This window comes from Pinus tabuliformis, chromosome 2_1 (assembly GCF_031772625.1).
Source record: "Pinus tabuliformis cultivar Carrire ecotype Pingquan chromosome 2_1, CPIR1, whole genome shotgun sequence".
NCBI lineage: Eukaryota > Viridiplantae > Streptophyta > Pinopsida > Pinales > Pinaceae > Pinus > Pinus tabuliformis.
Window position 1 is genome coordinate 677,242,127 of NC_142299.1, and position 10,170 is coordinate 677,252,296.

Below are 10,170 nucleotides of genomic sequence, written 5' to 3' on the forward strand. Positions count from 1 at the left end.
ATCTTTATTTTTCAATTCGGACCCGAAATTTTATAGTGAGGGGGCTTATATTTTTTTTCAGATCCATAAGAGAGGTTAAAAAGGGGGCTAGTTGCCGTGATCCCTTTGGTTCTCCTCCATCCTATGGATTTCGGGCGGAGAAAATGCACAAATGATAATTCGGCATTTGGACCCGAAAAAGTTTAGATAAGCGGCCTAAAGTCCTCTTCGGGTTCGTAAGAAGAGTTAAAGTGAGGAAGAGGTGTCAGCCCGAAATTAACGCATGACCGTTGGATCTTGGAAGATTGGATCGCACAGTCTTCGGGATAGCAAGATAATTAACAGTTTATGGTTGGTCTTTTGTTGAAGTTGTGTGGGTCATCGGATCTGTGGGCCTGTCCTCAAAGGCGTTCAGTTTTCTATTTTGATGCACGACAGTTCGACTAATAGGCTCCTCTGTAGTCTTGTTCGGGCTTTTCTTGGTTTTTGAAGTTTGTTTCGGTTTTTGACAGCCCGGCTGCTGTTGAATTTTCACAGAGCGGGTGCAGATTTATGTACATTATGTATTTTACTAGTTCAATAGAAAGTCCCACTCTTATTTGAGCAAAAAAAAAAGATACTAGATATTGCATTTGGTTTTTGGTCAAACTCAAATTAGTTTAGTTTTGATTAAAAAAAACTTGACAAAAATTCTATAATTTAACATTACAACTTGAAATTTATTATTTTTTAAAAATAATTTAATTTATTTTTAATCTCATTAACTATAAAATTTAACATGTTATTATTCATCACATAAATTTACTAACCAAAAATACTAAAATCCCATCACTTCTAAACTGATAATAATTATAAATAATTTAATATCTAACGTGTTGTACATCATACAAAATTGTCATTTTCATCAAACATCATGTCAAAGCCAGCCATTTACCAGCAAAAAATTTTGTAACCTATACCACCTTGCATCTAAATAATCATTATTAATAATGAAACTTTCAAGGTCACAAAGCAGGCAGGAAAAATTGTATATTAAAACCAAACCACCAACTTTTACTGCATGAGAGGGACTTCTAAATGTATTATACTAAGATTTTATTCCACGATTTCTCACTATCACTGATCTGTGTCATCCACGGTCACATCCATCACAACTGTGGCACTCTCAGCAACAGTGTTTGGGAAAACACATAGCAGCCAATGCATTTCCAGATCGACGTCTCCGGATTTGCAGTAACTTTACACTCCACTAAACGGTTTTTCTCAGGCATTAAATGACTTTCACCTGTACCTTAAGTATCATTATCAATTATTAAGAAATTCATTAAAAACATTTTAAGATTAATTAATTTATTAGATAAAAAAACGTAGATTTTCCTAATGAAATTTTCTGGAAAATGAAATTTCGTAGAAATTTTTAATTTTGTCGTTTAATATTATGCTAATTTGTTTTCAGTTATTTAACATATATTTTTTAAAATATTATTGTTTAACTATGACTAATTTATTATAAATTTAAATAATATATTTTATATAAAGGTAGTAAACTATAAATTTAAATAATATATTTTATATAAAGGTAGTAAACTATAAATTTAAATAATATATTTTATATAAAGGTAGTAAACTTCATTCTTATTGTCAAAATGTCTTACAATTCAAAACTAATGTTTTTATTATAGGGAAACTCTTTTCGGGTTTTTGCAAATATGAATATATTTAAAATTGAAATTGATTTTTTTTTTTAAACTTCTAATATAATATTTATTAATTATTGGAGTAAGTTTCCATCTAATGAAAGAATGAGTACATTGCATTAATAAAAAGTAATAATTATAAAATTACAATTTACTATGTATTATGCAATGATAAGATGTTCAAATTCAACTATAACAATAAAAATAATATTTAAAAAAAAAATTATATAATTAAATTTTATTAAATTAGAACCAATGGCATATATTTAACTTAACTAATTGGAAATCAACGCAATATCAATGCTACGGGATAATAAGTTAAATTGGTGTCATATTTTAGTATGTTTTCTTTAAAGCATTTTGGAATTTTTTTATAATTTATATTTTTAAATTTATTATTTATTATTTTTAATTATTTATTCAAATTTTAAAATATAAATTATTTTATTTTAAAGAATTAATAAAAAAAAATTTATTTAAATTTTATATATTTCTATAAAATTAGAGAAAATTTCAACATTTTAGATGTATCTCACTTCATTGTACTCAAGTAAATTCAAAAGCTTCTTTAAGAAAGGAAGAAACCATCTATGAAAATGAAAACTTCTTAAATTAATCATTAAATATATGCATATATTAGGAAGGAGATATGAATAAAGCTTATAATAATATTGTAATGTTATTTTTTTTTTAATAATTTTGATTGATTTATTGAAATTACAAATTTGAAATGTTAAATTTATATAATTTTAATGTTTTAAATTTTTGTGGGAAGTTGTGACAAGGAAGGAGGAGGGGGAGCTTGCAACCACACATGTTAACTGCCATACATTCTCTTCACATTAAGATGACAACATGTATTCCATTGCAAGTTTTTGGCCTAGTAGTTGTGGCTTTGTGTCCTTCTGCAACCCGTGCAACATTCCCCTATCATAGGTGGGATATTTCCCCCACAACAATGGCTTTGCAGAGACCATATTTGTTCGTCTCAACCCGTGTTCCTCTGCAATCCCTATGGCTTGTCTTCGCTACAGGGGAAAGATATCTCCCATGTCACTGGTTTTGTGAGAATTTTATTGCATGATGGCCTTTACTCCTGGGAAGTTGGCCTTAAGTATATGCACCTAGTGCTAACCCTTTGCATAAGGAGAAGGGCAATAACAATTAAGGATGCGACCTCTAGGACATCAGTGGTGTCGATAACAAAGCATACAACCAAGGTGGGAGGTGACTAGCAAGGATTCGACCTTTTTTTGAATCATTTCCATGCCTAATGGCCAATAACTCTAGGGTAATTTATTCTATTTCCAACGTTTATAGTTCTTTTAGTTTGTTATTCTATGCATGGTGGACTCTGATTCATGGTGTACAAAGTGTCTTGGTGGTGTGTATTGTTATTGGTGTCCCTAGACTTCTATGGTTGTTAGACCTTGCCTGAAGATTTGATTGTTTATCTTCTGTCACGACTTGCTAGACTACGCTCTAGACCTTCCTGGTAGCTGAGTGTTAATTTTTTGTTAATTTTGTTAGAGAACCTATCAACCTGTTTCATTAGTTTTTATGTCTACTCGGTGTCGTCCTTTATCTGACCTTTGGTGTCTCTGAATACGATGCCCCTCTAGCGGATGTGTTGTCAATAGGGGTATGGAGGCAGAGGACCTTAACACTGACCATGAGCTCAATCTCATGCTTAGAACATTGCAACCATATTCCATGCTTCCACCACTATGGAAATTGAAGAGGAAATTCACCAATTCGAAGACTTGACTACAAATGATCGTCAAACATACCTTGATTCTAAAATTGAAGCCCAAGTAGCCAATTGGGTTCCTACCCCTAGGTATACAATGGGACATGGAGTGAATATCTTAATTTAATTTCCCTTCTTTGCCAAATGAAGACACTCCCGAGCATGGTCATGACCGAAAAACACGAGGATTGTAATGATATCACCTCATGTTGGAATGAAATTCAACGAGTCAAACACCACCAATGCTCCTATATCGTTAACTTGGATGCATGATTGGCCCACATAGAGGGCCATCTTCAGTGTGACCTTAAGCCTCTAGCTCCAGTAGTTACAGGTGCCCAGGATCTAGCCCAAGTCATTTTGTCAGACACTTGATGTTTCCTCTAGCTTCTTGGGTTATGACTTTCATTTTCAGTAAAATAGTTTATTTTAGGCGTTGTGTATTTAGCAATAAATGGCATTTGAATTTTGACATACCTAGACCTTTGTCAATTGTGAGCAATTCTAGTTTCCCTCATGCCAAACTGACAAAACTAAATCTAAATAGTGATATTTGATTTTTTCAAACGATATTTTGAAATAATAAAAATCTTAACTAACACACACACACACACACAAAATTTTATTGTACTAAATTTATTTTTACATTAAAAATGTATTTTAAATGGTAAAAAATAAAATTTTGTTAAAATGTATATATAAAAATATGAAATCTTCAATTCCAAACAAATGAATAAATAAGGTGCTTGAAGGGTTGGGGTTTTGTCAGAGAATAAGTGGGGGCGGGGAACCTGACCGAAAGCCATCTCAGCCCCTGTATTTTATGCCTTTCCTATGTTCGCGACTCGTTTTTGTGGCTCTTCGATGTTGTCGTTGTTGTATCATGGGTGCTCATCTTGGAGGCATTTCTTGGGTGATAGTGTAGTTCGATTAGTTCCTTACGTGGGCTCAATGCAGGGGTTTTCTTGTTGCCACTGGTGCCTACCATTCAAGCTTAAAATCGTGTTGTCTCTCCATTATGTTGTTGATGCTAGTGCCTACCACTCGATATTGAAATGATGTTGTCACCCTTGTGCCATAGGTGCTCACTCTAGAGGCGTTTATTGGATGTGAGTGTAGCTTGATCAATGATTTCATGGGGTGCATGTCAGTTTCTCTTGCTGCTGCTTGAGATTCAAATGGTGTTTTCTTCCCGTTACATCATCGTTACCATGGTGCCCTTTGTTTTTTTGTTTTTCGTTTTTTTGGTGTAGCAATTTTATGATTCTCAATGCATCCGCCACAGATCCCTTAGGATTTTTTCCCTACTCTTTCTGCTTCCCTATCTCTACACTTGTTGTTTCATACTTCTTGGCAAGATTGTGCCCAGTTTAGAGGCTTATCAGAGCATCTCCAAGCTTTTATTAGTCAGAGTAGATTTTGTGCATTAATTGTCAGTTAAAGTATCTTTTGGCATTATTTTTTTTTTCTGGTCATGGTATCTTCTGCTAATATCTTCCAGTTGGCCAGAGTATCTTCCAACTTTTGCTAGGGTAGACATTTGGGTCTTGTTTATGCACTTTTCACCCTATTTCCTTTCAGTTTTTGTTGGTGTTTGATGACCCGCCTAGTAATAGGTATGAACGCCCTGTATCATGTTTTTTTTACATTGTATGGTGGTCAGTGGTTTAGGACTTGTGGTCCCAAGGTTTCATGATGTATTTGCAGAGACATTTTTCCATATGTAAATTGTATTTTTATATAATATAAAGTGCATTGATTTTTCTCACTGAAATAGAAATAAATAAATGAACGATTATAGCCACTCACAATAAAAAAAATGGAGAAGCGAAACAGCAATCACTCTGGCATAACATCATCAAATCTAAATACCTCCAAACTAAATTGATGACATTGTGGATAAAGGCTAGCGCACACATCCCATGTGACATTTCCTATATTTCGAGGAGCTTTATATATTAGGTTTTGTGTTGACTTTAGAAATCTGAACAATTGCTCTAAAAAAGATAACTACCCCCTGCCTAAGATGGAACACTTGCTGCAAAATGTTTTAGGGGCTAGAGTCATGTCTTTCTTAGATGGATTTTCAAGTTACAATCAGATAGCTATACATACAGAAGATCAGGAAAATACCGCCTTCACTACTCCTTGCGGCACTTTCATATACTCCAAGATGCCTTTTGGACTGACGAATGTTGGGGCTACTTTTCAGAGGGCCATAGACAGAGCTTTTGTGGGAGAGAAGGACAAGTTCATCCTTATTTACCTGGATGACATAACAGCCTTCTCCAGCAGTCACAAGGACCATTTGCAGCGTTTGAAGAAGGTCTTTCTAAAGTGTTGACAGTTTGGAATTTTAGTAAACCCAAAGAAGTCACAGTTTCCTCTAGAAGAAGGCAAACTTTTGGGACATATTGTTTCTACTGAAGGTGTGAAGATTGATCCAGCAAGGGTTCAAGCAATTTAGACATTGTCCATCTCAAGGTCAAAAAGGGACATTCAATCCTTCCTGGGTAAGATTAACTTTGTAAGGAGGTTCATTCCAAACTTTGCAGAGATAGTATAGCACATCACTTCCATGCTGAAGAAAGGATCAGAAATAAAATGGATAGATGCTGCAAGAAACTCTTTTGAAGCCATCAAACAAGTTATCATGGAAGCTCCCACTCTAATCAGCCTAGATTACACTAAGGAGTTTTGTATCTTCTCTTTTGCCTCTTATGATACACTTGCAGTAGTTCTGTTGCAAAAAAATGATGAAGGCATAGATCACCCCATGGCCTTTTTTAGCAAAACTCTAAGGGATGCTGAACTAAGGTATGACCTTATTGAAAAACAAGCTTATGCTCTCATAAAAACTATAAAGGCATTCAGAATTTATATTCTGCATTCCAAAGTGGTTTCATATGTACCTTCAGCCTCAGTAAAATATTTATTAACTCAGCTAGATATTGATGGAAATAGAGCTAAATGGGTTGCAAAATTCATAGATTTTAACATAGAAGTGAAGCCCACTAAGCTTGTCAAAGGCCAGGGCTTGGCTAAACTTATGGCTGAGGAAAATTACAGTTTGTTAGACATAAATTGCATGGGTCCAAATTCAGATGATGAGCAGATAGAGGAAGCAGCAGAAGAGCAAAAGCAAAATCAGTCTTTGGCTGAAAATCTAGCCACCTGTGAATGGTATTCCAGCATAGTTCATTTTTTGCATAAGCTAGAAATCCCTCCAAGGCTTAGCTCAAGTCAAGCCTCGACCATTAAACTCAAATCAGCCAAATTCTGCATTAATAAAAATCTGCTTTATTGGAAAGACCCATCATGAATCCTCTTGAGATGTCTAGATAAAAGACAAATGTGGAAGTCATGCACCAGTTCCATTCTAGCATCTGTGGAGGACATCATTATTGGAAAACCACAACCCACAAAATCCTAAGAGCTGGGTATTATTGGCCTACTCTGTTCTCTGATGTGTTTTCTTTTGTGAAATCTTATGACAAATGTCAGAGGTTTGCAGGAAGACAACAACTAAAATCTCTGCCCTTGAAGCCAGTACATGTCAATGGTCCCTTCCAGCAGTGGGGCTTGGACCTTATAGGAGAGATCAACCCACATTCTAGTGGCCAACACAAATGGATCTTGGTAGCCACTAATTATTTCACCAAGTGGATTGAGGCTATACCCACTAAGAATGTCAATCATCAAGTTGTCATAAAGTTCTTGAATGAGAATATTTTCACTAGATTTGGTTACCCAAGCAAACAAGTCACTGATAATGCAACAGCTTTCAAGGCAAAAGAGCTAGTGGACATGACTTTATCTATGGGCATTCAATTGGTGCATTCTACCTCATATTATCCTCAAGGCAATGGCCTAGCAGAATCATTTAACAAGAGTCTGGTAAGGGTAATAAAAAAATTGTTAGAGGACAACAAAAAGAGCTGGGATTCCAAATTGAAGTTTGCACTGTGGGCTGACAAAGTTACCATCAAAAAGTCCATAGGAAATTCTCCATTTAAGCTGGTTTATGGTGCTGATGTTGTTTTCCCTATCCAGCTGATTCTCCCTGTGGCCAAATTCTTGCAAGAAGAACAAGATGAAGAGAATGACATGGTAAGGAGAATGAATAACCTAGTTGAACTATAGTAGATCAGGGAGCAGCTAGTTGAGAAGTCAAAAGCTCATCAGAAGAAAATCAAAGAAACCTTTGACAGGAAGGCAAAAGTGGACAATTTCCAAGTTGGTGATTGGGTTCTCAAATGGGATGCATTTAAGGAAAAGAAAGGTAATCATGGTAAGTTTGATTCCTTATGGATAGGTCCGTTTGTCATCGCTCAAATTCAGCAGAACAATACCTTTATTCTGCATAGTCTGGAAGGAGGAGATGTTTTTGGTAGCCCAGTCAATGGTCGATTTTTGAAACTTTATTTCATTTAAGGCTTTAAAGCCTTGGTATTGTAATTTTTTTTTTTTCATTGCAAAATAGACTCCATGCCCAATGGAACACTAGGAGGAAGATTTGATTTTGTTTTTACAGGAAAGGCATTGTTATGTAGTTCTTGAAACCTCACAGGGAGGATTTCATCCCCAGAAGGAGCCAGTGTTAACCTTGTTGGTATTTGGCCCAAAAATGGATCCAAAACACTCCTGAAGTCTACAAGATTTGCCTAAGGGTCATCCAAAGATCGAAACAATCACATGCTAAGAACCCTTAGCATGGCAGAAATGCACTATTGGGAGGCTAAAACACTCAAAAACCATGAAAAACCATGTATCACAGGCTTAAATAGTCCAACGCACAACATTCATTAGATATGGCCGATCAATGGCCCAGATCTAAGCAGAAAATCAAAATCGACCAGCACAGAGGACTTAAGGATCAGCGGAGGACACCCTTGATTAGCGATCTCCGATGATCGGATCAACATGTCGTAATCAGCGGGGGAAACCGGTGGGTATCAGCGCAGATAGTATGGAGCTTGTGACAACGATTGGCGATTCAATGTGGACCGTCGATCAAGCACGCAGATCGGTAGCCCACATCGCATTGGAGGATCGCAATTAGAAATAACCAAGGGGTGGGGCCTATGCACACGTATACGTGTGACTCAATGAAACGGACTCGATGATATTATAAGTAATATTTCATAAGATTTCAGGTCCGCGAGAAAGCCATTTTCAATGCATTTTTCGTGTATTTTGTTATTTAACGAAATACAAAGGGAGCCTTGGGCAGCGCTGATGCGATAAAGCCCGGACCCGAAAGGCTTCGGGAATTAAAATATATAATTTTTCAGGTCTGCTAAAGCCAAATTTTCATGTATTTTTAGTGTTTTTGATATATTTCCAAATACAAAGGGAAGCAAGGGAACAGGCCACTAACAACTTGTGAAAGCAACCCTAAGGGCGGACCCAATAGAGGAATAAGCCATGTTTAAGTACTTTTTAAGTCTGGAAGAATAGAGATGGGCGAGATTTTACAGTTTGCAGCGTTTTCTATGTAAAACAGAAAACATTCATGGTTATCATTTGAAAGGGGTCGTTGCAAGGATTTCATAGGCCTGATAGCCACTCCATTGCAGGTACAGGTGGCCAACCATCCTTAGAGGTGTTGTGCAATAATGTTTACATGCCAGAAGAGGGATTCAGCCGGGAGACAACGACCGGCAGACAGAAGCCGGAAGAGGAAAAAGCACAGCGCAACACAGCCAAAAAACAACAGAAATGATTGTGGGGCATCTCTGGCATGAGAGAGATCCCTGCCAGCACAGCCAAAATACCAAAATGTGGTTATTCTTCTGTCAGAAGAAGAAACCTCTGAGCCATGCTTGCCTAGTCAGGGCATCAAACAGTTAACAAGACAGAGAGGATAGATTAAGACACTCTGAGCCTTTGAGAGCTCAGGAGCATTGTAAAAGGCCTATAAATGGCTGAAAGTTAAATGTAACAAGGGTTCAACTTCTGGAGACTATTGAGACTTTGCTACTCAAGCTTCTCATCTTCATTCATTAACAATATAAGCTTCTTTTTCTGTTATATGTTCAATGTCCATTTTCTCTTCTGTTCTAAGCTTGCACTTGAATAGGTTGTTCATGTTTCTTGTGTATAATGCCAGATAATTGTCATCTTATATATGCATTGATAAATTAGATTTGCAAGCTTCTTTTACTGCCCGTAGCTAGCCATTCATATGTGTTTATATATGCATCTGCCGGTATAGTCAGTATTCTCATTTACTGCCTGTAGCTAGCCATTCATATGTGTTTATATATGCATCTGCTGGTATAGTCAGTATTCTCCATTTATTCATTGAATCTACGAACTATTGAGCATTAGTGCTCTAAATCCTTGTAAGCTGAGGGTGTTCATGCATGTCTTCAGTAAAAACAGAGTTAAAATGGTTATCTGGCTTGATCCAAACCATCATCCATTCCAATAGTTCAGAGAACAATATTGAAGATTATATGTTACCAGGCATCTCCGAGTTGCAACCTAGGAGAGTTTCTTGGAGTGATAACAAGACAAAGAGATCAGACAATAATGCCTTAAGTTGAAGGTTGAATTTAAAAATCCTATGATTGAGTTGATTGTCATTTCATCTTTAAGATAGGTTGATGTGCTTAGGTTCTGATTCATAGTGTGTGGATATAATGAGTGATCTTTTCACCAATGCCTTGGCCTTAGCTTTTGTCACAAAGCCTTATCCTTGTGGATAGTGTTACATTAGTTGATTCAATAGGGCCATCC